The 27,506-nt window shown below is 46.5% G+C and overlaps 1 protein-coding gene and 1 pseudogene across 4 annotated transcripts in view; one reads left to right on the top strand and one right to left on the bottom strand.

The window, feature by feature from the left end:
- ARHGAP22 (Rho GTPase activating protein 22) overlaps positions 1-27,506 on the bottom strand; it is a 191,505-nt gene that overhangs the window by 30,742 nt on the left and 133,257 nt on the right. The window lies entirely within an intron of this gene.
- LOC100941940 lies at positions 17,285-17,896 on the top strand (annotated as a pseudogene). Its single transcript, XR_002771061.1, has one exon. The product of XR_002771061.1 is annotated as a 60S ribosomal protein L17 pseudogene (transcript).

Here is a 27,506-nt window from a genome sequence, read left to right on the forward strand (position 1 = left end):
CTTAGGGAATTTTCCAGAACAAGCTTATCTTTATGCACTGCACCCCCAAATCCATAATATATAGTTCACCGTTACTTGCCTAAGGTCTCACAGACTCAATCCAGGATCATCTGCTGGTGGGATGTGAGTCCCAGAGACCTGTGTTCCTGGAGTATGGGAGGGCAGGCAGGGAGCACTGTAAGGTCCAGGGACCTCGCTGGAGCCTGCCACCCAGGACGGGGACCAGACAGGAGCAGTGCTTACTGAGTGACAGCTTGGTGCCGCCACCTCTCCTGGTGAGCAAAGCTGACGCACACACCTGCCTTTAATCTTCACAATGACTCTCTGAGGGACATACTGTTAACTTCTACATTTTACGGGTGAGGAAACTGAGGCACAGAGTAAGTAACCTGCCTGTACTCACACAGCTAGTGAGGGGTGGAGCCAGGGATTCAAGGTCTGGGCTCTGGGCTTCTACTTAGCCCATGTTCCCTCCTGCCATCCCTCAGCTGAGAACCGAGGAAACCAAGGAGGCTGCTCTGAGGGCTGGAGCATGGGAAGGGGGTGCATCTGCACCCCCATCCTCATCCTCCCTGCGGGTGGCACGCAGGGGTGGAGAACTGTTCAAGGCCCCGAGATGCCTTCTGGAGCTCCTCACCACACAGACGAACCCTGCTTGCTTGGACACTGCCCCTGAGGCTGCCACCCAGGAGCAGCTCAGACTTGGGGACAGTGGCTCTGCACACCACCTGGCCTAGGACAGCTGAAGGGGATGAGTGTCCTAGGTGGGGAGGAGACACCAGATGCCATCAGGAATCTTTTCTGCATAAGCATTTGTAGAAGGGCATCTTAAGACCACTCAGAAGATAAGATCCACAGTTCTGGCAATATGCTGTGGTTACTTGCTTGTCCTAAATACTCACTTTCATACTTAATCTCGAATTCCTCATTTTTAAATTCTTTTCCCTAAAGCGGACTACCCAAGCTTCAGATCCAAAAATTGGATCTGTCCTGCCCATAAGATTGGCAGATACCCTCATGCCCAGCTGTGCCCCTGCCCAGGGTCCTGCCCCATGTTCTCTGAGCCCATATGTCTAACTTTTTAGGTATTTATGTATGTATGTATATTTGTTTATGTACATTTTTATATGTGCATAACTTTTTAGGAAACAGCCACAAACTGTTTTTCAAAGTGATTGCACCATTTTGCATTCCTACTGGCAGCACAGAGATTCCAGTTCCTCCCCCTCATCGTCAATGCTCTATTATTTTTAGCCATTCTCATAGGCGTGTAGGGATACAACAGTGTGTTTGAATTTGCATTTCTCAAATGGCTGATAATGTTGAACATCTTTTTACATACTTGACTGTCATCTGTGTAACTTCTTGGGTGAAACATCTGTTCAAATTTTGTCCATTTTTTAAATGGGCCGTTTATTTTCCATTACGTTTTGAGAGTTCTTCATATATTCTAGATACAAAGTCTTTAACAGATACATGCTTTGCAAAGATTTCTCCATGTCTTTTTATTCATTTTAGTAACAGTATGTTTCCAAGAGCAGAAGTCTTGAATTTTGCAAAGTCCCATTTCAATTTTTTTTCTTTTCTTGAGTGTGCTTCCGGTGCTGAATCTAAGAAAGTGTTGTTTAATCCAAAGTTATAAAAGTTTTCTCCTAGGTTTTCTTTTAGAAGTTTCACAGTTTTAAGGTTTACATGTGGTTCTATCTATGGTTAAGTTTTGTACCTGGCTCAGGGTACAACTGAAATTCATTCTTCTGCATATGGCTGTGCCAGTTCCATTTGTTGAAAAGTCTGTCCTTTCTCATACCAGTGCCCCTCCATAAGTGAACATGCGATATAGACAATAAAGACAAATAAAGACAGTTCTTCTTCTTCCTTTCCAATCTGGATACCTTTTATTTCTTTTTTCTTGTCTAATGGCACTGACCAGAGTCTCAAATACAATGCTGAACAGAAGAGCTGAGAGGGGACATTCTTGTCTTATTCCTGATCTTAGGGCAAAGGCATTCTTCCATTTTTCACCACTAAGGGTATCTGCTGTAGGGTTTTTGTAGATGTCCCTTATCAGGTTGAGGAAGGTTCTTTTATGTTCCCAATTTGCTGAGAGTTTTTAAAAAATATATAATATTTGTACATATTTTTGGGATACATGTAATATTTTGTTACATGCATAGGATGTGCGATGATCTAGCCAGGGTGTTTAAGATATCTGTCACCTTGAGTATTTATCATTTCAATGTGTTGGGAACATTTTCAAGTCTTCTCTTCTAACCATTCTGAAATATACAATACATTACTATTAACTATTGTCACTCTACGCTATCAAAAATTAGAGCTTATGTGGCTCACACCTATAATCCTAGCATTCTGGGAGGCCGAGGTGGGTGGATTGCCTGAGCTCACAGGTTTGAGACCAGCCTGAGCCAGAGCAAGACCTTGTCTCTAAAAATAGCTGGGCGTTGTGGTAGGCACCTGTTGTCCTAGCTACTTGGGAGGCTGAGGCAAGAGAATAGTTTGAGCCCAAGAGTTTGAGGTTGCTGTGAGCTATGACGCCATGGCACTGTACCAGGGTGACAAAGTGAGCCTCTGTCACACACACACACACACAAAAATTAGGACTTATTCTATCTACCTGTAGGTGCCCATTAACCAGCCTCTCCTCATTTCCCCTTCTCCTATCCTCAGCTTCTGGTAACCACTGTTCTACTCTCTGCCTCCAGGAAACCAACCTTTTTATTAGTTCCCACATATGAGTAAGAACATATGATATTTGCCTATGTCTAGCTTATTTTACTTAACACACGTAACGACCTCCCATTCCATCCTCCACATTATTGCAAATGATGACTTCATTCTTTTTTATGGCCAAATAATATTCCATTGTATATCTATACCACATTTTCTTTATCCAGTCATTTGTTGGATGACCCTGTATCTTTGCTATTAGGAATAGTGCTGCAATAACTAAGGAGTTCAGGTATCCTTTGACATAGTGATTCCCTTTTCTTTAATAAATACCCAGTAGTGGGATTGCTGGATTACATGGTAGTACTATTTTTAGTTTTTTGAGAAATCTCTACATTATCCACAGTGACTATACTAGTTTACATTCCCGCCAGCAGTTCTGAAGACTTCCCTTTTCTCTGCATCCTTGCCAGCATCTTTTTTATTTATTTATTTATTTTGTCTTTTGGATAATAGCCATTCTAACTGGGGTAAGATATCTAATTGTGGTTTCGATTTGCATTTCCTTGATGATTAGTGATACTGAACATTTTTTTGGTACACCTTTTGGCCATCTTGATGTCTTCTTTTGAGAAATGACTATTCAAATCCTTTGTCTACTTTTTAATGGGATTGTTTATTTTGCTGTTGAGTTGTTGGATTTCCGTGAATATTCTGGATATTAACCCTTTGTCAGATGAATAGTTTACAAATATTTTCCCCTGTTTAACAGGGTGTCTCTTCACTGTGTTGGTTCCTTTGCCAAATTTAATATAGTCCCATTTGTCTCTTTTTGGTTTTAATGCCCGTGCTTATGGGAGCCATTAACCCTTGGTCTACATCATAATGTTTCCCCAATGTTTTCTTCTAGTAGTTTTATAGTTTTAAGTCTCACATTTAAATCTTTAATCTATTTTGAGTTGAATTTTATTTATGGTGAGAAGGAAGGGTCTAGTTTCATTCTTCTGCATAAAGATATCCAGTTTTCCCAGCACCATTTATTGAAAGGATGTCTTTCACCAGTGTATATTCTTGGTACCTTTGTGGAAAACTAGTTGGCTGCTGAGTTATTTTTAATCAGGACTAGATGTTAGATTTTGCCTGATGTCTTTAATACATTTACTATAATGATGAAATAATTTTTTTAGTGAGCTAATGTGATGAAGTAAGTATATTAATGAATTTTCAAATATGAAACCAGACTTACATTCATGGGATAAATCCCACTTGGTAATGATGTACTATCTTTTTTATGTATTGTTGCTTTGATTTGCTAAAATCTTTTAAAGAATTTTTTTTTTGTATATTCATGAGGGATATTGGTCTGCAGTTTCTTTTCCTATAATCTCTGATTTTGCTATCAGTGTAAAGCTGGACTCACAGAATAAGCTGTTAAGTATTTTAATTTTTCAACTTTTTGGAAGTTGGAATAGAATTGCTATTTTTCTTCCTTAAATACTTGGGAGGATTTACTAGTGCAGCCACTTAGGCTTACAGTTCTCTTTGTGGTTTTTAATAACAAATTTAATATTTTTAATATGCACACCTACTTCTGGAGGGAACTGTACTAGTTGTGTCCTTCAAGGAATTTGTCCATTTCACATGAGTTATTGAGGGGATTCGCAGAAAGTTGTTCACAATATTCCTTTATTATCTTTCTAATGTGTAAATTACCTCTAGTTATATCACCTGTCCCACTCCTGATGTTAGTAATTTTTGCCTTGTCTCTTTTTTCATGGAGCAATCTTGCTAGAGGCTTTTTATTTTTTCTGATATTGTCTTTTTTTCTCTCTCTCTTTAGAAAACATTTTTAAAGGGCCAGAGAGTAAACATTTGGGGATTTCAGGTCATATAGTCTCAGTCACAACTACCCTACTCTGCTGTCATACTGCAAAAGCAGCCACAGACAGTCTGAATGAAAAGAAATGGTTGTGTTTCTTTACAAAAACAGGTAGCCAGTCCACGCGCTGTAGTTTGCCAACTTGTATTTCACTGATTTCCACTCTGATCTTTATTATTTCTTTTCCTCTGCTGATTTTGGCTTTGATCTGGTCTTTTTTCCCTAAAAGTTTCCCACAGTGTTTAGTGCTAGAGGCCTTCCAAAAGTTTGGTATGTTGTGTTCTCATTTTTACTCAGTTCAAAATACCTTCTAATTTCCCACTGGGTATCTTCCTTGACCTATGGGTTATTTACAAGTGTGGCAGGTTCTAAATTTGGGGGGATTTTCCAGAGATCTTTCTGTTATTGATTCCTAATTTAATTTCATTATGGTCACAGAACCCATGTTGTATGACTTGAATGCTTTCAAGCTATTAAAAGTTGTTTTGGGCCCAGAATATGGTCTATCTTGGTAACTGTCCTGTGTACACTAAGAAAAATTATTCTGCTGTGGTTGAGTGGGGAGTTCTGTAAAAGCCCATTAGATTTAGTTCATTGATAGTTTTGTTCAAACCTCCAATATCCTTATCTATTTTCATACTTGGTTCATCAGTTATTCACAGAGGGTTTTTGAAATCTTGACCAATAATTGTAGGTGTGTCTATCTTCTCCTTATATTTCTATCAATTTTCAAAATGTACGTTGAAGCTCTGTTATTAGAAGCATAAATATTTAGGATTGTTATGTCTTTCTTTTTGGAGACAGAGTCTTACTATGTCGCCCTTGGTAGAGTGCTGTGGTGTTGCAACTAACTCATAGCAACCTCAAACTCTTGGGCTTAAGTGATTCTCTTGCCTCAGCCGCGCAACTAGCTGAGACTATAGGCGCCCACCACAATGCGTGGCTATTTTTTGTTGCAGTTGTCATTGTTTAGCTGGCCTGGGCTGGGTTCAAACCTGCCAGCCTTGCTGTATGTGGCTGGTGCCTTAACCACTGTGCTACAGACACTGAGCCTGTTATATCCCTTTAAAGAAATGACCTCTCTATCATTAGGAAATGACCTTCTTTATCTCTAATAACACTAGTTTTTGTTCTAAAATCTTTGATATAGTCACTCCAGCTTTATTGAGATTATTATCAATATGATGTATCTTTTTTCCATCCTTTAACTTACTGGTGTCTTTATATTTTAAGTACATGGTTTTTTTTCAGGCATACAGTTGGGTCTGGCTTTTTATCCAATCTGGCAAGCTTTATTTATACCATTTGACTATCGGTAGACTTAGGTTTAAGTCTGTCTGATTTTCTGTGGGTCCCATCTGTCCATTTCCTCTTTTCCTATCTTCTTTGGATTAAGTTTTTTGTTGTTAGTGATTCCATCCTATCTCCTTTGTTGGTTTATTAGTAAAAATCTTTCTCTCTTTCTTCACGTGTAGGAATTGCTTTAGGGCTCATGGCACGTGACTTCTCCTAGCCTACGTTAAGCGATACCTTACGCCTTCACGGCTAATATAAAGACCTTAGGAAATCATAAGTCATTTCTTCTTTCTGGAACTTTTCACTACGCTTGTTACATATTTTACTCCTATATGCCATTATACATCCCATAATACATGGTTATTATTTTTACTTAAACAGTCATAGCTTTTGAAAAGATTTAAACTACAGGACAAAGAACATATTTACCCCCATAGTCACCACGGTGCTTTTCATTCCCTTGTGGGATCCACATTCTCATGGAGTATGATTTTACGTCGCCTGTGGGCCTCCCCCTAACATTTCCTACAGTTTGCACCTCCTGGTGAGGAATTCCTTCAGCTTTTGAATATGGAGGCCATTATTTCACCTTCATTTTTGAAAGATAGACTTGCTGGGTAAAGACTTTGAGGTTAAAAATGTTTTTCTCTCGCTACTGAAAATGTGCCTCCCATCTCCCCACTTGCGTTGTTTCTCATGAGAAATGTGCTGTCATCCCTGCTTGTGTATAGAAGGTATCTTTTTACTGTTTCAGCAGTTTGGGATAATTTAATTATGACGTGCCTCCACATCGTTTTCTTTGTGTTTCCTGCATGTAGAATTCACTGAACTGCTTAGATGTTTGCGTTCACAGTTTTCATAAAATTTGAAGTGTTTTGGCCATTAGTACTTCAAATACGTTTTTTCCTGTCCCACCTCTGCCTCTCCCCTGGGATTCCAATTACATGTATAGTGGCCCACTTGAAGGTATCCCACAGCTCACTGGTCCTGTGTTTATGGTTGTTAAATTCTCTTCTGTGTTTTATTTTCGCATAGTGTGGTAGCAGAATAATAGTGCCCCCGCCCAATGACATTCCCATCTGAGTCCTGAAACGGGTAAATAGGTTAGGTTGCATAGCAAAGGAGAATAAAGGTTGCAGGTGGAATTAAGGTTGCTAATCAGCTGGCTTTAAAATAGGAAGATTATCTTAGATTATCACAGTGGGCCCAATGTGAGCACAAGGGTCGTTAAAAGTGGAAAAGGAAGAAGGCAGAACAGAGTCAGAGAAAGAAGTGACTATAGAGAGAGAAAGCAGAGTGGTACAAGGTGAGAAGGACCTGGTCTGTCATTTTTGGTCTTGAAGATAGATCAAGGGGCCAGGAGCTGAGGAATGCAGGCAACCCCTAGCAGCTGGACAGCCTTACAGACACCTTGAATTACACACAGTGAAACCTGTGCCAGGCTTCTGACCTGCAGAATCATACATTTTTAATTTTTAAGACAGAGTCTCACTCTGTCGTCCAGGGTAGAGTGCCAAGACAACATCATAGCTCACAGTAACCTCAAACTCTTGGGCTCAAGTGAACCTCTTACCTCGGCCTCCCAAGTAGCTGCCTACAGGTGCTTGCCACAATGTCCCTGCTAGTTTTTGTATTTTTAATAGAGATGGGGGTCTTGCTCTTGCTCAGGCTGGTCTTGAACTTGTGAGCTCAAGCAATCCACCCACCTTGGCCTCCCAGAGTAATAGGATTACAGGTGTGAGCCACTGCACCCAGGGCTCAGAATCATAAATTTGTGTTGTTTAAGACACTAAGTTTGTGATAATGTGCCATAGAATCAATAGGAAACTGATACAGATAGTTTCTACTGTTACGTCTTCTAGTTTGCTAATGTTTCATCTTTCTAGTCTAATCTGACATTAACGCCATCCAGTGTATTTTTTATCTCATCCATTGTAGGAGCTCTAGAAATTAATTTACATCTTTTATAAAAATATGTATTATAGTTATAAAAACTGTTGTAATGTCTTTGACTGCTAATAATAAACTTGGTGTCATTTCTGGGTTGGTTTCGATTGCTCATTCTCCTTATTATGGATCATATTCTTCTGCTTCTTTGCATCCCTGATATTTCTGGTTAGGTGCCTACCAGGCACTGCGATTTCAAAGTGGATAGAGGCTGGATATTTCTGTATTCCTATAAATATTCTTGAGTCTTTTTCTGGGATGAAGTTAGGTTCTTGGAAAGAGTTTGATCCTTACAGATTTTTCTTCTAAGATTGATGAGGTGATCCAGTATAGAGCTAATTATTCCCCACTCCCGAGGGAAAATACTTATGTGTGTGCTATGCTATGTCCCAAAAGCCGTGAGGTTTGTCTGTCTGGCAGGTGAAACAGACACTATGCCCTGCTCTGTGTCAGCTTGTTGCTGCTACTACTTTCTAGTGGTTCTTTCTCCAGCCCTGGGTGGTTTCCTCAGGTGCATGTGGTGTTGCAAGGTGCTCAGCCGAATTCTCAAGGGGCTTTTCTCTCTCTCACAGCTCTCACGGGGTGTTCAACACTTTTTTTGTTCTGCTGCACATTGGAAGAAGAATTGTCTTAGGCCACACATTAAATACACTAACACTAACGAAAGCTGATGAGCAAAAAAGAAACAATTTGAGCACAACTTTGATGATACCTGCCACCACAGACTAGCAAAAAAGACCTCACATAATCTGCATGTGGCCCGTGGGCTGCAGGTTGGACAGTGCAGACTGGACTCTCAGCTCGGTCTCTCGAACTCATGGAGTACAAGCTCCGCCTGGGTTTCCCCTGCCTGCATCCTAGCCTGCAAACTTCCACGAGGCAGACAGCTGGGATGTGCAGGGCTCAGCTCCTTTATCTCCCACCTCTCAGGCAGGTCACAGTCCTTCCTTGGCTAATATCCAATATCTTGAAAGCATTATTTCATATATTTTGTCCTTTTTTTCCTTTGTACTTCATGATATCTGTAAGTGGAAGCCCTGCTCCCTGTCTAGGGCTGAATACACATGAAACACTGCAAGTGCTTACCATGCAGTCCTAGGTCGTCCTCGTGAACACCCCAGGAAGCAGTGTTACTGACCCCACCTTACAAGGAAGAAACTGAGGCTTAGGAAAATGAAACATTTAGCTCATGAACGAACAGGGAGAAGGGGCCAGGATTCACACCCAAGTATGTTCACCACAAACTCATTCTCCTGTCTCGATATGGAATCTCCTGTATGGCAATGGAGGGGATGCGAGGAAGATGAAACGTGTTATTACAACCAACTTTAGGATTTTCTACAGTGCTCAATTGTTTACACTTGCTTTTTTCTCTATTACTTAGAAAACATTAGTATTAGCTTTAAAGAAAACAAATTATACCAGCAGATATTTTAGAGAGAAATTGATAATGAAAGACCAGGGTCCGTTATCACTGTTCCTGGTTTTCCCTTTTCTTTTCCCACCATCTGTGGGCACTGTGTTTCCGCCCCATCCCATGACATGTCACAGGCATCTGAGGCCATCCTGGCAGCGCTCACAGCCCCACCTCTAAGGGTCGACTCTCGGCTCCACCACTGGATCACACTGACTTAACGTCTCCTAGGGTTGGAGTCAAGCACCTATAAGGTGAAGAAATGAAGGTACCCCTTTGTCAGAAGAAAGAAATGGGACAGTCCCTTAGCTTAGCACCTGGGAGCCAGTAAGCACTCTCTAAACAGTCACTTGGTTACATATTCAGTTAAACACAATATCCAGAAGGGTTTCTCAGCCTCAGCAATACTGACATTTGGGGCCGGATAATTCTTCATGAGGTGCAGGGGGCATTTATCAGCATCCCCGGCCTTTACCCACCAGCTGCCAACAGCAGTTTCCCCCTCCCTTCCGAGTGTGACAATCAAAATTGCCCCTCACATTGTCAAATGTCCCTTGTGGGCAAAACTGCCCCAGGTTGAGAACAGTCAATATCCAGCAACCTGATCTATACTGCCTGTAAGACTAAATGACCTTTACAATTCTACAATCAAGGGACATTCTGCAGGCACAACATGGCATGTCCAAAAATTGTCAGTACCTCTTCTATCCAACAGGCTCCTTCCTCGGTTCTCATCTCAGTGGCCAGCGACCAGGTGCTGAGGCAGAAAGCTGGGCGTCACCTTCGCCTTCACACCGACCCCCAGTCTCCTCTGCTGGGCTCACACAGCCTGGCTTTAAAGGCTGTCCTTATTCTGATGAGTTCCAAATTCACTGCCCCCTGCCCTCCAGGCCACAGTGAAGTCCATCTCTGGACCTGCTTACAGCCTCACCTGTCAGTTGAGGGAGGCTCCATCTCCTAGTCACTCAAGATGAAGCTAGACGCATCCTCAGCCCCACTCTCTCTCCCATCTCATATCCCTTCCCTGACAAGCAAATTTTATTGGCACCTCCTTCAAAATACATTCACAATCCCTTCAGAGCATGTTTCACTGCTCCCCCGCTGGGCCACCATCACTCCTCCTCTGGAGTACAGGCATGGTCTCCAGGCTCCGTCCCTCACCCCGACATCTGTTCTCAATAGCACAGCCACAGCGACACAGATAAGACCAAACCAGCTCTCACACCTCTGCTCAACAAGCTCTAGCAGGCCCAGCTCAGCAAAGCCTTCACAGGCAGCCGTGAGGCCCGTTGCCCCACTCCTGCCCACCATCCCTTGCTCCCTCCCCTCTGCACCTGCTGCTCCCTGGTCTGTGCTCCTGCTGTGGCTGGGCTTGCTCCCTCACCTCATGCAGGCCTTTCCTCAAATGCCTCTTCCTGGGGAATCTTTCCTGACTACCTTCTTTAAACCTCAGACCCTGTGCTCCTTCCTGGACTTAATTCTTTCCATAGCACTGACCAGAACCACACACACCACGTGCCATAAGCATCTCCATGACACACTGTTTCTACTGCACAGACGGCCCAGCCCACTCTGCCTGTGCTACAGCCAACTCCAGCACAGCAAGCAGGCCTGGCTGGGAGGACATGGAGGGGACCAGAGCCAACAACTGGTGCACACGCACTCACTGGAAGGCAGGTGTGATGTTAACAAGTGCATGAGGGCATGGTGGCTCACACCTGTCATCCTAGAACTCTGGGAGGCTGAGACAGAAGGATCACTTGAGGTCCAGGAGTTTGAGAACAGTCTAATCAAAAACAAGATCCTCTCTTTACAAAAAACTAGCCAAGTGTGGTGGTGCACACCTATAGTCCCAGCTACTCACAAAGCTGAAGCAGGAGGATCACTTGAGCCCAGGAGTTTGAGGTTGCAGTGAGGTATGATGATACCACTGCACTCTACCCAGGGTGACAGAGTGAGACTCTGGCTCCAAAAAGTGAAAAAGAGAAGGCTCATTTATTTTAATGATATACCATGTTTCCCTGAAAATAAGACACTGTCTTATTTTGCTTTTTCTCAAGAAGACACACTAGGGCTTATTTTCAGGGGATGTCTTTCTCCGCACTGAAATGCATGGCTTGACTGTGCAGATACGCTGCATAGCCATGCCTATCACTGGGTCTTATTATCGGGGTAGGGCTTATATTTAACAAATACATAGAAATCCTGCTAGGGCTTATTTTGGGGGTAGGTCTTATTTTCAGGGAAACACGGTACAGTAGAGCCTCTATAGTTGACCACCTCCTTAAGTTGACCTAATTTCATAGACCAGACATGCACCACATGTAAGGCCTAGTTCCTTATGTTGACCACCTTAAGTTGGCCAGTTTGCTACTGATGTGACTGAATGGTCCACTTAACAAAAGTTGCACCATATTTTATTTATTGCAATATATCCAAAATAGCATTGTTAATTTCAACATGTAGTTAATTAAAAATTGAGATTTTTTTTTATCAAAAAAAATCTTGCACCAAGTATTCAAAATATAGTAAGCACATAATAGTACTAAAAACACATCTCAGTTTAGACTTGCCACATGTCATGTACTCAGTGGCCACATGTGGGTGGTGGCCACAGTAGGGGACAGTGTAAACTAGGGCTGGTGGGGGTGGTGTGTGTTGTCTTTGGGGGGTGCATCAGGAGATGGTGTGTGCACCTAGCACCCTCAGATATCCTGAGACCTGCCTATGTGTATGGTGCGAGCCCTGGGCAGTGAGCCAGCTGGATGTCCCTGCACAGACTCCTCAGGGCAGCCTCCTCCCCCTCGCCAGGCTGTCCCAGGCTGCACCTGCCAAGTGCCTGTCTTCATTCATTTCTTTCTGTAGGCTCAGGGCCATCAAACCCCACCTCTACTCTCCCTTTAAGAGGTAATTTCCCTCCCCAGTCTCCCGGCCTGCCTCATGCAGGCTGCCCTTGACCCTGGTTGCCCACTTACCCCGGGACAAATGCCTGCTCTTCTTCAGATGCCTGGTGGGCCAGAAGGGCATGGTGCAGGGCGGAGGGGCTGTGGTGGCACACAGACACTCTGGGACACTTGTCTGAGGTGGGGCTGGCACAAGGCTGCCAGTGCTCTGTCTGCAGGGACTGGGCCGGGGCCTTTTGTCTCTCCTGGGGAACTTCTGCATTTTCTCAGGGAAGTAACTGGGACTATCCAGGGCGGGGCTAGGATCCCTGCAGCGGGCAGTCTGCCTGGTCTGCCTGGTCTGCCTCCAGTGTGCCTGCCATATACTCCTTCCCCTACATTCTCCACTCCAGAATTAAGCGTCCAGGGCTGGGCCTGACTGCCCTGGGGGCTCCATCCTGTTTCTCTGGCACTTAGGAATACTGGCTCCACCAGCTTTGTGCATCAGGCTCCTTCTGCAGGTGGAGGTGGCAGAGGCTGTGCACCAGGTTGGTGGAGACCAAGGAACATGCGAGAGAAGCCTGATAAATGTAAGCACTCAACTGCCACATGGCCTTGAGCTAGTTAGTTAATCCTCTGTTTCTCTTTCTTCATCAGCAAAACTAGGCCACTAACTGGACCCACCTCCTGGGGTTCTGGGGAAGACTGAATGAGACAAAGAAGGCAGGTGTTGGACATAATGGCACCTGCAGGTGGTGTCTGGGACCTCAGAGGTTAGGCCTCTGGGCCTGTGTCACATACAAAAGCTGAAGCCCTCAGAGCTTCTGGTGGCCCAGGTCACTGGCTGGGAAATGGCAGAGTCAGGATTTGAACTTAGCCACTACTGACTGTTTTCATGCTATCAGCGGCCAGTCTTATACCTCCTTCACCCCCGGGACAGAGGGAGTGGGAAGCAGCTGCCCTGCCCAGCCCGGCCTTCCTCCTCCAGCATCATCCACTCCTCCCGGGACATACTGTCAAGAACCTGAACCACAGGGCAGCCCAGAAGGGCTGGGAAGGCAATGGCCACCAAACTGAGGTCAGTGAGTAAAGAGCAAGGGGCTGTGCTTTTTGTGTAAATGCCACCCGTTTAAATCTCCTCTGTTTGTCCATCCATCCACCCCTTCAACAAAGAAAAGCAGCTAATGAAGAGCAAAACGCCAACTGCTCGTCGGAAGGCCTACTGTTCTTAAAATGAAACTCAACTCCAATGACCTTGGGCCTCCAGTTCTCTCGTCTACCTCTGTGACCCCTGACCCACAAGCTGCCACCAGCCTCCCCTTAAAGTGCAGCCCCTTCTACTCCAGCCATGGCACTCTCTTGGGTGCCCCCCAACCATTGTCCCAGCTTTGTATTAACCACTCCCTCTCACTTTTAGGCCTCAGCCAGAATTTCAATTCGAGGAACCTCCTCTGGGTGGAAACCTTTATCAAGGAGCCGCCTGACCTATCCAGTTGATCCAATGCTTTTTCCCTAAAGAACTTATCCCAATCTGATTGGAAAGGAGCACATTTCTTTGTACACAAAGACTGAATGTGTTTGCTACAGGAATGAATGTCTCATGCCCATAGACCTGTTCACCCTGGTGTCCTCAGGGACTGGTCCAGTGCCTGGAAAGGGTTGAAGAACTCGGTGCATGGCAGTGGTCACTGTGGACACATGCAGGGCTCTGTACAGGTGACAGGTGAGATTTCTTAATTAAATATTCAACTTTGCATGCTGGGCATTGTTCTAAGAGGTCTGTATATTTTAGCTCTTCACAATGGCCCTCTACGGTGGTACAATTATGACACCCATTTTACTAATGAGGAGGTTGAGGCTAAAGGAGGTTGAATAATTTGTCTGAGGTCACATGACTAGTAAGATGGAACTTCCCAACTGCCCTTGGTCAGTCAGGGAGAAATTAAAGCATTTTATACTCACAACCCACTCCTGAGGGCTGGGGATCTGAATACCCCAGGCAGAGTTTGGCTACAGTTTGTGCTTCTGGCTCCACCCCTGTGGCTCTAAAATAACCCCCAATGAATCTGCCCCCTGGTATTCATACCCTTGATAATCACTCCTCTTGAATGTGGATCAGACCTAGTAAGTTGCTTTTAATGAATGGAACATGACAAGGAGTGGTGGGATGTCACTTCTGAGATGAGGTTACAAGACACTTACATTCCCCTCTCTTGTTTTCTCCATACCTGGCTCTGATACAGGTAGGCTGTCCTGCTGACAGCTAACCTGTGGGGAGCTCCCATACTAAGAAACTGAGAAAAGCTTCCTGCCAACAGCTAGCAAGGGACAGAGGCACTGCATTCAACAGCCCTCAGGGGACTGAGCCTTACCAACCATCACATGATGAAGCTTGAACTGATCTTCCACCAGTCGAGCCTTCAGATGAGACGACAGCTGCAACCAGCATCTGCATCAGCCTCACAGAAAGCCTGAGCTAGAAGATCTAGCTAAGCCACTCCAGCTGACCCACAGAACTGTGAGATAATGTTTGTGTTTTAAGCTGCTAAGTTTTGGGATGATTTGTTACACATCAAGAGTTGATGAAAACAATTCTCATCTTGTCAAAATATAGTCTGAACCACAACTTCCCCCTGTGGCCTGCTGCCTCAGCAGGCTTGGACCATGGGAATAAGGCAGTGTACGTCCTCACATCTCCCCCAGTATAACAATGAGGAGGATGACAATGGTATGAAATAACAGCAGGAGCCGCTGCCTCCCATGCACCAGCTCTGTGCCAGGTCATTACATATACCACGGATTTTATCTTCCTCCTAACTTGGGAGGTAGATGTTATGATGCTTATTTTGCAAGTGAAGAAACTGAGGGTCAGAGAGATGGACTACCTCATCCACAAACAGGTAAGGACTAGAAGGGCCAGAACTGCTGCTTCCAGGGCCTTCTGTTCTGTCCACTCTTTCTACCTTAGCTCCTTTGCTGTGGTCTTACCTGCTACTGCCCTCCAGTGCCTGCTGAACTCTCACGTGGCGCCCGCCAGAATCTTCACAAGATTACCACTAGATGAGGAACTCTGTACTGAAGTGTTATGGGTTGCTACTTTACAGATTCTACCTCCTAGCTCACTGCCATAATTGGAGGAGGTGCTCCCACTGCATCCTGCCCTAAAGAATTTACAACTCTGCTCAGGGGGTGCTGTGCCGTGCATTTCTGCGGACTGAGGGGTGGGATCAAGCTGGCTTACCTACCATTTGGCTGTAAACACTCACACTCAGCTTTCCCCAGATCCTAGCGCAGAGCAAGCTGCATCTGACAACCTCAGACTGTGTACAGGGAATAGGGCAGGGGCCTCCATGCCAGCTGACCTTCTGGGGTGCTGACCACTTTCCTCCCCACACCCTTGGGGAGTGAACCTGGGCTAGGATAATAAGCTGCCTACACATACAGGACTGGGGCCTCCTGTGCAGAAATTACCAAAAAGGCAAGACATGCTTTTTGCTCAGCGGCAAAAGCAAACCACTTTTGGAAGGCAGTAAGGTGCTGACGTTGTCTTCTCTATGCAGACTCAGGACCACTGACAGGTGCCATCTCCCCAGGCCACGTTCTGCCTCATTAGGAAGGCTCAACAGTAGGTGGGGCTCTTTAGGGGCACTGGGCTTTCTGCTTCCTGCCTCCCTCCTTGGCAGCCCTTGGCCAAGGATGTGAGGAGGCTGACAGTTGGCCTCTGTATTTCCAGAAAGCCTTTGCATTGCCATAAATACAGAGAGCAAAGAAGACACTGGATGGCAGAGGGGCAGGAGAGAGGAGGTGCTGGAGCAGGAGAAAGAGTGGGACTGTCAGATGACGCCTGTTAGGTATCAGGCCCTGTGTGGCCTCCATGTGTGGGGCAATAGGCAGGGAGGGAGGGAGGGAGGGATCCTCTACAGAAAAACAGATCCAGAAGGAAGAGGCAGAGAAACGACAGGGGCACAGGAAAGAAGCAAGAAAACCCAGGTCTCCTGTCCACCTACCCTGACTGCTAGGTCCTTCCTTCTTGGCCACTGTCACTCAGTCATAGGTGCAAGGTTTAAATGATCCTCCTGCTTCAGCCTCCCCAATAGCTAGGACTACAGGCACCCACCACAATACCCAACTTATTTTTCTATCTTTAGTAGAGATAGGTCTTGCTCTTGCTCAGGCTGTTCTCCAACTCCTGAGCTCAAGCAATCTGTCCACCCTGGCCTTCCAGAATGCCATTATCGATAGGCCTGACCACCAGGCCTGGCCTGGTTAAGTGGGTTTTTGTTTACTGCAGCTGAAAGTGGGCTGTACAGAGATCAGGAGAGTTACAAGCTGCTGCAGAACCAGCACCTCCACTCACTGTGGGGACAGAGTGGAGGACAGCCCCCACTGGCACACACTGCAGAGGGCCCACAGCTGAGGGCTAAGGAGAGGCCCTGAAAAGCACTTTACAAAATGGAATATCCATTTTGACAAAAAAAATTTCTATGTTAAAGGAGAATATATGGATCCTTCCTCCACACAGATATACCCAAAGCCAGCACTGTGTTTCATGAAGAGACATTGCAGCATTCCCGTCAAAGCCAGGAATAACACAGGCATGCCCACTATTCCCCTGTCATTTAACATCTTTCTAGAAGTAAATGCTGAATAAGAGAAAGAATGTAAAGCTGTAAAAGCTGGAGAGGAGGATGTGGTGTTATTATTCTTGCTGTTATTGTTTTTCAGAGTTGCTGTTTATGTACATATGTGGAAATCCTAAGTCAATGAATTGAAAAACCATTATAAGCAATAAAAGAACCCAGTAAGTTAGCAGGATCCAAAATTAAGATGCAGAAATTATGATCTATTCATAAATGAGAAGAAACAGAAATGTGTACCACATACATAAGTAGGAAAGTGCAGCATTACAGAGATGCCAATTTGCCTTAATTGAATCTATACATGTAATAATACTAATAGCATGTCTTTGTAAACTAGGCAAACTGATTCTAAAAGTCCATAAGCAAAAACAGCAAGAACACTTTTGTAAAAAACAAAATGATGACTCTTGACCAGCCTGACCAATTATTAAAACAGAGTGTAGAGCTACAGTTGTTAAAACAGCATGGCACTGGATGACATGACCAGAGACAGATTCAAACATGTGGGGGAGTCTACAATATAATTAAAAGGTTATCTCGCTTCCTCTTCCCCTAAGCGGCCTGAGGTGATCTGTGAAAATGGTTCACTATTCACTTGACCCAGAAAACCCCACAAAATCATGCAAGTCAAGAGGCTCAAATCTTCGTGTTCACTTTAAGAACACACGTGAAACTGCCCAGGCCATCAAGGGTATGCATATACGAAAAGCCACCAAGTATCTGAAGGATGTCACCTTAAAGAAACAATGTGTACCATTCCGACGTTACAATGGTGGAGCTGGTAGGTGTGCCCAGGCCAAACAGTGGGGCTGGACACAGGGTCGGTGGCCCAAAAAGAGTGCTGAATTTTTGCTGCATATGCTTAGAAATGCAGAAAGTAATGCTGAACTTAAGGGTTTAGATGTAGATTCTCTGGTCATTGAGCATATCCAAGTGAACAAAGCACCCAAGATGCGTCACCGAACTTACAGAGCCCATGGTCGCATTAACCCATACATGAGCTCCCCCTGCCACATTGAGATGATCCTTACTGAAAAGGAACAGATTGTTCCCAAACCAGAAGAAGAGGTAGCACAGAAGAAAAAGATATCCCAGAGGAAACTGAAGAAACAAAAACTTATGGCACAGGAATAAATGCAACATAAAATAAATGCAAATAACTGTCAAAGGAAAAAAAAAAGGTTATCTCAAATGTGTGAGTACAATATGGATTACTTAATAAGTGGGATAGGGACAATAAGACAGGCACCCAGAGGAAAATCAAGTTGGATCCTGACATCACACTTTACAGCAGAAGAAAAATTCATGATGGACCAAAGATTTAAAGATCATAATGAAACCTTAAAAGTACCAGGGTCAACCATGGGAAAATTTTTGTGTAAAATTTTGGAGAGGGCTTTTCTAAGTATGACACAAATCCAAAAAGAAACCACAACTACAAAAAAGTTGCAAATATTTGCATGAGTATAAAAAGAAAGTGAAATGACAAATGACAAACGGAGAGCGATGGGTATACACCCGTAAAATGTGATGCTTTGCAGGTACTGAGAAAAATAGGAATGTACTTCATACCCAGATTTAGAATGTTCTCCTGTGGAACTATTAAATGAGAAAAAGCAAAGGGGAAGGTAATATGCTATCATTTCTGCAAAGGAAAGAAGGGAGGGAGAATGGAAGATATACTTATTTGTTTGAATATGTGTGAAATATCTTTGGAAAGAGAAAAAAAACGCTGGGAGCAGAGTTCCTCTAGGAGTGGCTAGAGGGCAGGGATGCAGGGAGACTGGCTTTTTGCCTTCTGATATTTGCACTATGTTGTTACTCAATTGAAAATCTAAGTGGAAGTGGGATTTAATATAAAATGGCAGGTGAAATAAACCTCACACCCCTGTGTTCCACATAGGTGGGGAGGTGCAGGGCTTACCAGCGCCCCAAGCTAGTGAGGAAGGCAGGCAGCCCCTTACCCTGTTGGCAGAAGTAGATTTTGGCACAATCTCTTTGGGGAATGATTTGATGATATTTATCAACATTTTAAATGACCCAGAAATCCATTCCTAGGGATTTACTCTTCGGTAAATTTGCACATGTACATTAGGAGGTACTGGGAACAGCCTCACCATCCATCAGGTTACATAATGTACTGATTAAATAAATTATGTGCATCCAAAAAGCAGAAGGTGGTGCAACTGTGTGAAACAGTATGTGGAAAAAGCGTAGAAGAGTGACCTATACCAACAGATGTGTGGGTGTGCAAGTCTATTTCTGGACTCCCAAGCTGAGTATGGGGACCTGGGCTGGATTCTGGAGAGGGGAGGGGCCAGGACAGGTGCTTCTCACTAGAGACTCCCTCACTGTGTGTGTGTGTGTGTGTTCGTGTACACGTATGCACAGGTTTTGGGAGGCACAGTAGACTTTTGAGTAAAGACTGTGTTTATTTTCATTGTTAACAGGGGCAGCAGCTCTTGTATTTGGTACTGGAGAACTGAGGTCTGCCCTAGGTATTGAGTACTTCTAATTTAAGGAAATGCCCCAAATAACCTCCAAACATTTTTAGCCATAGGTTCCCCTTTTGCCAGCTCATCACCATTAGCAGAGTTTCATTTCTTAAAACCAACATCTCCCTGGGAATCTTTTTCTGTGTTTCTGGGGATGTTGGGGTTTTTAGGGGATCTGTGTGTGACCTTGCCCTGGCCTTGGAAGAACAGTGACCATGATTTTCTTCCCAGGGACAACTGAAGAAGGAGGAGCATGAGGGGCTGGCTGGGGAATGCCTCTGAAATCCAAGTGGGAGCTTTCCCTTCTCCAGCCTGAGTCTCACCTTCTGGCCATCCTCAGTCTTCAGTCTGCTGCAGCCCACTGGGGTCCCCTCCATGATCAGGTGATCAGTGGAGAACACCTTCCCAGCCCCAGATAGCTACTCCCCATCTTGCCCCACACTCCAGGTGCTCTGCCTGCTTTCTGGTCCCCAGGAAACACCACCTACTTCATGCCTCAGGCTCTGCACTTGCTGATGCCTTTCCTTCCTGCCCACCTGGTAAATTACTACTTATTTGTCAAGGTCCAGTTCAAATATCCCCACTTCATCCTCCAGATGTTGGCCGGCCTCAGTAGTAAGACTGAGACTGAAAAACACCAGGAATGTGGTATCAGCATTGACACAATTGCCCTCCCATCACCTACTCCCAGTTTTCCTTACCCCATTCCCTCTTCCATAAACACTAATTGAAGGTTCCCCACATGCCAGATACTATGCTATGTCCTGGAAGACAACAGCAACAAAACCAAAAGTTCGTCTCTCAGAGACAGAGGATGTAGTCTGGCAGGGGAGACGAATATCATCCATAGACTTTTTGTTTGTTTACTTTTTACTCACTGGGCAGCACCTGTGGCTCAGAGGAGTAGGGCGCCAGCCACATATGCCAGAGGTGGTGGGTTCAAACCCAGCCCCACCCAAAAACTGAAAAAAAGAAAACAACAAACAAAACAACAACAACAAAACAAGAGTCTCACTCTGTTGCCCAGGCTAGAGTGCTGAGGCATCAGCCTAGCTCACAGCAACCTCAAACTCCTGGGTTTAAGTGATTCTCCTGCCTCAGCCTCCCAAGTAGCTGGGACTAAGGCACTTGTTGGTCACCACATCTGGCTAGTTTTTCTATTTCTAGTAGAGACCAGGGCTCACTCTTGCTTAGGCTGGTCTTGAACTCCTGAGCTCAAGTGATCCTCCTACCTCGACCTCTCAGAGTGCTAGGATTACAGACATGAACCACCACACCTGGCCACATCCACAGACTTAAAACAGCAAATGCCAGGAGATTATAGAAACCTGGGGAGTGGAGGGTGAGCCGTGCATACTTTGACATCGGAGTTCTCACTGTCACTTCCCACCAGCAGCTCAGGCTCACCTGGGTCTGGGGCTGACCAGATGAGGCCCCTCTTGTCACCTGACATCAAAGAAGCCAGGTGTTGGGCAGGCCTGAGCAATAAGACGATGTGGCTAGGACTGGAAAACACCACGAATGTGGTGCCAGTGTTGACTTGCAAATAATTTAGGGGGAGGAAAAAAATAAGTTAAAATAGCAGCATATTAAGTGTAATATGCTAATTGTCAGATCAAGACCATGTTCTAAAATGTTCAAGGGCAAGTGTTCTGGGGGAAAAAGGTGGGCCTAGCAGTCAGACTAGGAAAAAATGGAATTTATGCAGCGTGACCTGGAGGGAATACGGGCTTAATTCATTAGTCTAAGAACCAGAATAGAACTAACGTTTGTGAAGCACCTACTTGGTGCCAGCCTCTACTATCAACCTGTCTAGTGGTGGGGTGGGGTGGGGACAAGAAAAACAGGCTTTCTTGCACAGATGTGCTGGGGCTCAGAGGTCCACAGTGGGGAGGGTTAGGGTTACAAGGTTACCTGTCTTTACAAGGTTGTGGATCACTACCTCCGAGATTAACAAAGCCCCACACTTGCTCCCTTCTAGCCTCGGTGGGGCCCTGAGAGGTGAAGCCAGTGAGTAAGTCTCCTGAGCCCAGGGAACCCCAACTTACACCCTTGTCTCTTCCTCTGTCCCAGTCCTACTGGTTCCCACTCTCCGGGACCTCCTCTTCTATTATTGGGGCAGGAGCAGTGGCCCTTCACCTCCCTACCACCCCCACAGAGTCCTTTGCTGCAGGTGAGTGCTCTGTTGCCATTTGTTCCATGAGCAGATGGCCACAAGGAGCTGCCCTGGGCTGCCGGTGGCCAGCGCCTTTCTCTAGCTCCACTCTCTGTTGGGAGTGTTTTTCTCCCACTGACTCTGGGCTCACTAAAATCAAAGCCTGCGACAAAGGCTCCTGGGTGGGAAGGTATCCCAGGGAGGAGTGTAGGATGGAGAATGGGGGGCAGGGAAGGCGAAGAGTGCCTGCCCCTGAGAAACACTGGACTGATCCTGCCTTATGATACATGAACTGCCAGCTCTGGCAGGCCAGGGGGAGCCGAAATCCTTTGGCTATGGTCATCTACTGGCCCAGGGAGTTCCTGGGAGCTTTAACTCACCCCTCTTTGGAGGGCTGGTCCCACACAAGAGACCTCAGGTGAAGGAAGGCTGGTTCTTTCCATGAAGGGATACTTCTTGAGGCCTGGCTGTGTGCCTGGTACTGTGCTTGGCACATGGGGTGGGTTGAGAGCCAACTGAGGAAGGAGATGAGCCCACACTATAGCAGGGATGTATGGAGCTGCTGCCCCAGGAGGGGGTCAGAAGAGGTGGTGTGGGGAGGAGACTCCTAAGCTGAGATCTAAGGGACAAGAGAAACAGGCTTTCTTGCACAGATGTGCTGGGGCTCAGAGGTCCACATGGGGAGAGTGCCAGGAGTAGACAGGAGGTGCCTGCAGGTGTCTAAGGAGGGACTCAGAGCCTTAGCCAACCAGGGATGGGCAGAAGTAGTGACAAGTTGCCCAGACTCAGTACCTGTCTTCATCTAGACCAGTGGTTCTCAACCTTCTTAAATGTCACGACCCACAGGTTGAGAACCACTGATCTACCAGGCGTCCTCAAACTACGGCCCGTGGGCCACATGAAGCCCGCCGAGGACATTTATCCGGCCCGGCCCGCCATGTGTTTTTGCCTCCACTGCCTGTCCTACTTAGCAGCTGACTCGTCCCGGGGCCTGCAGGCCAGCCCTCCAACGGTCTGAGGGACAGTGAACTGGCCCTCTGTTTAAAGAAGTTTGAGGACCCCTGATAGACTAACCAGAACCTGCTCATAAACTGGGGGGTGAGATAAGAGTAGGGTAGGAAAGGTAATGACCCAAGTTGTGGAAGGAGAGAATGCTCCAAATCCCACACCACTCTGCTTCCTCTGTCTCCATAAACTGTGCTTTTTAGACTAAATATAATAAATAAAAACCACTCTGTAATTATAAGGATCAAACTAAAAATTCTGCTGTATCCCTTCACTCCATCCCTTCCCCTAATGGCTCCCCAGCCAGGACCATGTCCAGCAGCTTGAAAACACAGACCTGGGGATCCCTTACCCCCTCCATCTGGCTGTCCTCCCTGTGTCCATGCCGCCAGCCTCTCCTCAGGAGCCCTCGAGCTCCTCATCTTCAGGGGCACCAGGAGGCAGTGGCCACCTCCCAGCCTACACCTCCCTTTCTCCAGTTACCTTGTGGGAGTTTGGGCTTGTCCCCAGGTGTTTAAAAATCCCCTGCAAGACATTCTCTAACCCTGTGATCATCAGAGGATCCCTGAGTCCTGCCAGGCTTGAAGCTAGAAACTGGGGACTCGAGAATGAAGCCAACTCAGTCCTCAGTGAGCCGAAGGCGGGCAGCCTGGGAAGCAGCCCAGGAAGCCAAACTAACCCCAGACACAGCTGCTCTTTACTCAGAGTCCCGGAGGTTGGGATAGGCAGGAGGCTCAAAGCTCCTCCTTGGCCTCTCAGTTCTCCATTTGGAGAAGATGGTTTGTCAGCCCACACCAACTCTGTATCTCAAAACCTCTGGAAGCCACAGGAGAAGGCTCCAGAACTCCTTGGGGTGAGGGAGGAAAAATCCAGTGGGCAACTTCAGCTCCCTCCTGGAAACCCAGGAGTGGGTGGAGGGTGAATTTCCAGGGAGCATTTCCACCTCCCCCCACCGTGTGACTTTGGCCCCCTCCTCCAGGCTGGGGAAGAGAAAGGCGGAGGCCAGGAGGGCTGCATGAAGGAGGCAAGTGGGAGATGTAACCAGAGGCCTTTGCAGACCCCTGATGGTCGGAGAGAAGGAGTAGGTGGAGAGAAGGAGGCCCAGGGAGGGGTAGGGGAAGATGTGAGGGGTGGGTGGGAGGGGCTGTGGCACTCTGCACCTATGTTCTACTGAGCCCATACTGTACACTCCCCTTTCTAGTCTGACAAACAGACATTTCTTGAGCCACCTAGCCTCCACTGGGCACGTGTGAAACCCTTTAATTTGATTGGCTACCATGGATCTCTCACTGATGCTCTTTCCTTCTTTAGAAGAGGTTTGGCGAGGTCAAGCAGCATGAGCCACCTTCAGGAGGCCTTCTGGATCTCAGGGCTGGAGCTAATGTCCAGTACACACTTCTTTTTACCCAAATTCTTTGGCCTCTTAAAAAAAAACAACTTACAGCCAGGCATTACATAACAAAAGAGACACATGATGAAAAACGTGTCATTAGGCACTTTCATCATCACACAGACATCACAGAGTGCACTGACACAGACCTAGGTGGTATGGCCCATGGCAAACAGGCGTGGGCAGCATGGTACTGTACTGAATACTGTAGGCAGCTGTAACAGGATGGGGAGTATATGTGTATCTATGCATATCTACACACAGAAAAGATACAGTGGAAATAGGGTATTATAATCTTGTGAGATTGCTGTCATATATGCAGTATGACATTGACCAAAACTTCATGATGCAGAGCATGGCTGTACTGTTTATAAGCTGCTGCCTTCCTGCAGGTCAGGTATAAACAGCCAGGCAAGGTAAAAAGTACTCTTGCTAATGTCAGAATGGTAGTTTAGCATGTTTACTGTTATCCAGCACAACTCCTTAACACTTTAGGAGGCAGCCATTCACATGGTAGTCTAAGTGCAAGTCTTCTCAAAGCAACCATTCTCATTGTAGTCTAAATGAATGGTGCCCTCTAGAGGCAACCATTCACTTTACAGCTTATGGGAATGACTACTCCTGGAATTACACATGAGGATCTAGAACAGTGGATCTCAACCTTCCTAATACTGTGACCCTTTAATACAATTCCTGTGGGTCACAACCCCAGGTTGAGAACCACTGATCTAGAAGATGTTCTCACATTCAAGCCTACTGACAACCTTGAGGAAGGTCTTATCTTTCAATTCTCTACAGAAAAAAACTTACCTAAGGTCTCCCAGCAAGAGGGCCAGAGCTGAGATTTTATGCCTTGTCTACTCAGCTCTTATTCTAGTGCTGTTCTCCTTAGCAGAGACTACAGGGTTTGGGAGCAAAACTCCAACGCCTCCAGCCTCTAAGGGTCATCATCACTTAGCCATTCTCACCTGAAGAGTTAAAATGTGCACAGCTGGAAAAGCTGCCAGACCCAGGGTGACTGTTTATCTCTCCCATCCATAGGACATTACAGCAACACCTTGTTTATCCAGAAGTCACATATCTGGCAGCCCCATTCATTTGGAGTCCAGAGACAAGAGAAACAATGAATGGGAAGCCAAAACAGGTAAAGGGTACACTAAGAGCCAAGAGCTGCTTCCTGAGGCTTTCTCAGAGCTTGCTTGGTTTTGATTTACACACATTTCTAACATGTATGATTCACTGGTTCCATGACACACGTTGGATTAGAAGAGGCAGTTAAGGCTTGGCACCTGTACAGTGGTTACAGCGCCAGCCACAGGCACCGAGGCTGGCAGATTCAAACCCAGCCTGGGCCAGCTAAACAATAATGAAAACGGCAACAACAAAAAAATAGCTGGGCGTTGTGGCGGGTGCCTGTAGTCCCAGCTACTTGAGAGGCTGAGGCAAGAGAATCACCTAAGCCCAAGAGCTGGAGGCTGCTGTGAGCTGTGATGCCATGACACTCTACCGAGGGTGACAGTGAAACTCTGTCTCAAAAAAAAAAAAAAAAGAAGAAGAAGAAGAGGCAGTTAAGAAAGAATTGGGAAAGCTGTTAGAGACAGCCATAGTGATGGCATCAGGAGCTGATGGCTGACAGCAAGAGATGAAATGGAAAAGAAACAAAAGATGCCAGAATTCAGAAAGATTTGTATGCCAGACCCTCTCCCAGAAAGCAGTAGCTTCTTACATGCTATCATAGGACAGTCAACCATGCATGTGTGGATGTGCTGGGGACTCTAGGATGACAGCAGCCAGTCCCTGAACTTGGGAGTGTGCAGCCTCAAGTAGGGGCTAACACAGGCTAAAAGACCCACAAAACCTCCCATTTATTTTATAGTTCACTTAAGGAAAGGATGCCCCCAGCCGTGGAGGCCCTACTCAGCCAGGCATGGTAATTATAGTGTGAGCTCCTCCCACCCTTGCAGCACCCCTCAAATTAAGCCTTACAGATCTCACTTTACTGATGGAGAAACCAAGGCACAGGAGTGCCAGGTCTTTTACCTAAAGTCCCGCAGCTGGTGAGCGATATGGATCTGAGTGTTGTGGATGGGACTCATTTCCCAATTGCTAGGGCTCAAAGTTTGGGGTGCCTTTCATGTGTAATGAGATGCTTGTTCTTTACATGGGAAGGCTTCAAAAATCCCCAACTATCCCTGGGATACAGCTCTCTCACCTGACCCTGGCCCTGGCCTCAGGCAGATGTACACTGAGAGGCAGGGCCCTGCCCCCCACAGCCACTTTTCCTGCTGTAGTGGTGAGTCATGACCCCACCACTGGTCAGGGAATGGCTCTGTGTCCTCTGTGACCCCTGTTAGTGGAGCCATGTTAGGGACCTTTTGAGGGCAAATGGCAACACTTTTAAATCCTGGCTGGCACAGCTGTCCATCAAGGGTTGCTGTGACCTGGCTGCCAAGCCTTTTCCACCAGGGAGGGGGTCCCGCTGCCAACCACTCCCAGACACACTTCAGGCAAAGGTGGGGACCAGCTAAGTCAATTCCTGTTGGAGGAATGTCCGTGTTTCTATGCAACTCATGGGTAGATACCCACAGGGGAAGGACAAAAAATGGGAAGTCATCAAAACCTTTACAGAGATGGGCACCCCCTCTGGGACTCCAGCTGCAACTGCATCTCACAGGGCCATAGGAAGGCCACCGACCAGCCAGCAGCTGTGTGAGGAAGGGTCAGAGGGTAAATCACTTGGGAGTCACTGCCTAGCACATGGCCCATTTTCATGGCAAAGGCTCTGAGAGGGAGAAAACTCTCAGCTCTGCTCAGCTCCTCCCAGGTACCATAAAACACACTGTTAATGGTGACACCTGTTAACATCCCAAGAGCAAGTGTTCCTAAGGCACCACTGTGGATACTGCTGGGGGATGGGAGGACACCGCTGTCTGTCTAATGATGCACCGGAGTATGGAGCACAGCGGAGGGAGATGGAGAAGAACGAGGCTCTGGCGCTGGACGCTAAAAGCTTTATGCTCCCAAGTCCCTGATAACCTGCTGTTACTCATTTGCTCTCATCACTCTATCCAACAGAACTGAGCCAAGTCCCATGTGGGTCCCAATGCCAGGGCTGAGGATGGGAGGATAAACGAGAACCAGGCCTGGCAGAGACAGCTGCAAGGAGGGCGCAGTCTCACATCAGAGAGTTGCACGACATCATCCCTCACCCGTGCCTCGGGCCAGCCTGGCTCAGGGTGTGCCCCAGACCAGGCAGGGGGCCCGAGTCTGTGCTGCATGCGTCCATGGGGCTTCACTCGGGAGCACCCAGAGCAGAGAGAGCACCAACATCCCTCATCAGTAGGGTGGGGGGGCGCCCTCTGGCAGAGGCCAGAACAGGATGCCGAGCACAGGGGAGCTTTGTTTCGGCTCCCACCATCGATCGCTGTGCAGACGCCCCATGAATGGCACTGTTGTGGTATTTTAAGAAGATTCTACAAATAGCACTAACTCAGAATGGGCCTCAGAGCCAGGCTCATGAATGCAGCAACCCTAAGGCTGGCCAGCCTGGGAGCTGGAGCCAGGACAATGGGGCCTCACAGGGAGGCAGGGCAGGATGTTGGGCGACCCCAGCCTTTTCCGGGGCTCCCCAGCCTCATTTCCCCCAGTCTTGCCAGGCCCTCCCAGCCCATCCCTGCCCTCCATCACTGGCTTTCCAGGAGTTTTTGGGAAGGGGTGG

This window comes from Otolemur garnettii, unplaced genomic scaffold, assembly GCF_000181295.1.
Source record: "Otolemur garnettii isolate 467f Iridium unplaced genomic scaffold, OtoGar3 scaffold00217, whole genome shotgun sequence".
NCBI lineage: Eukaryota > Metazoa > Chordata > Mammalia > Primates > Galagidae > Otolemur > Otolemur garnettii.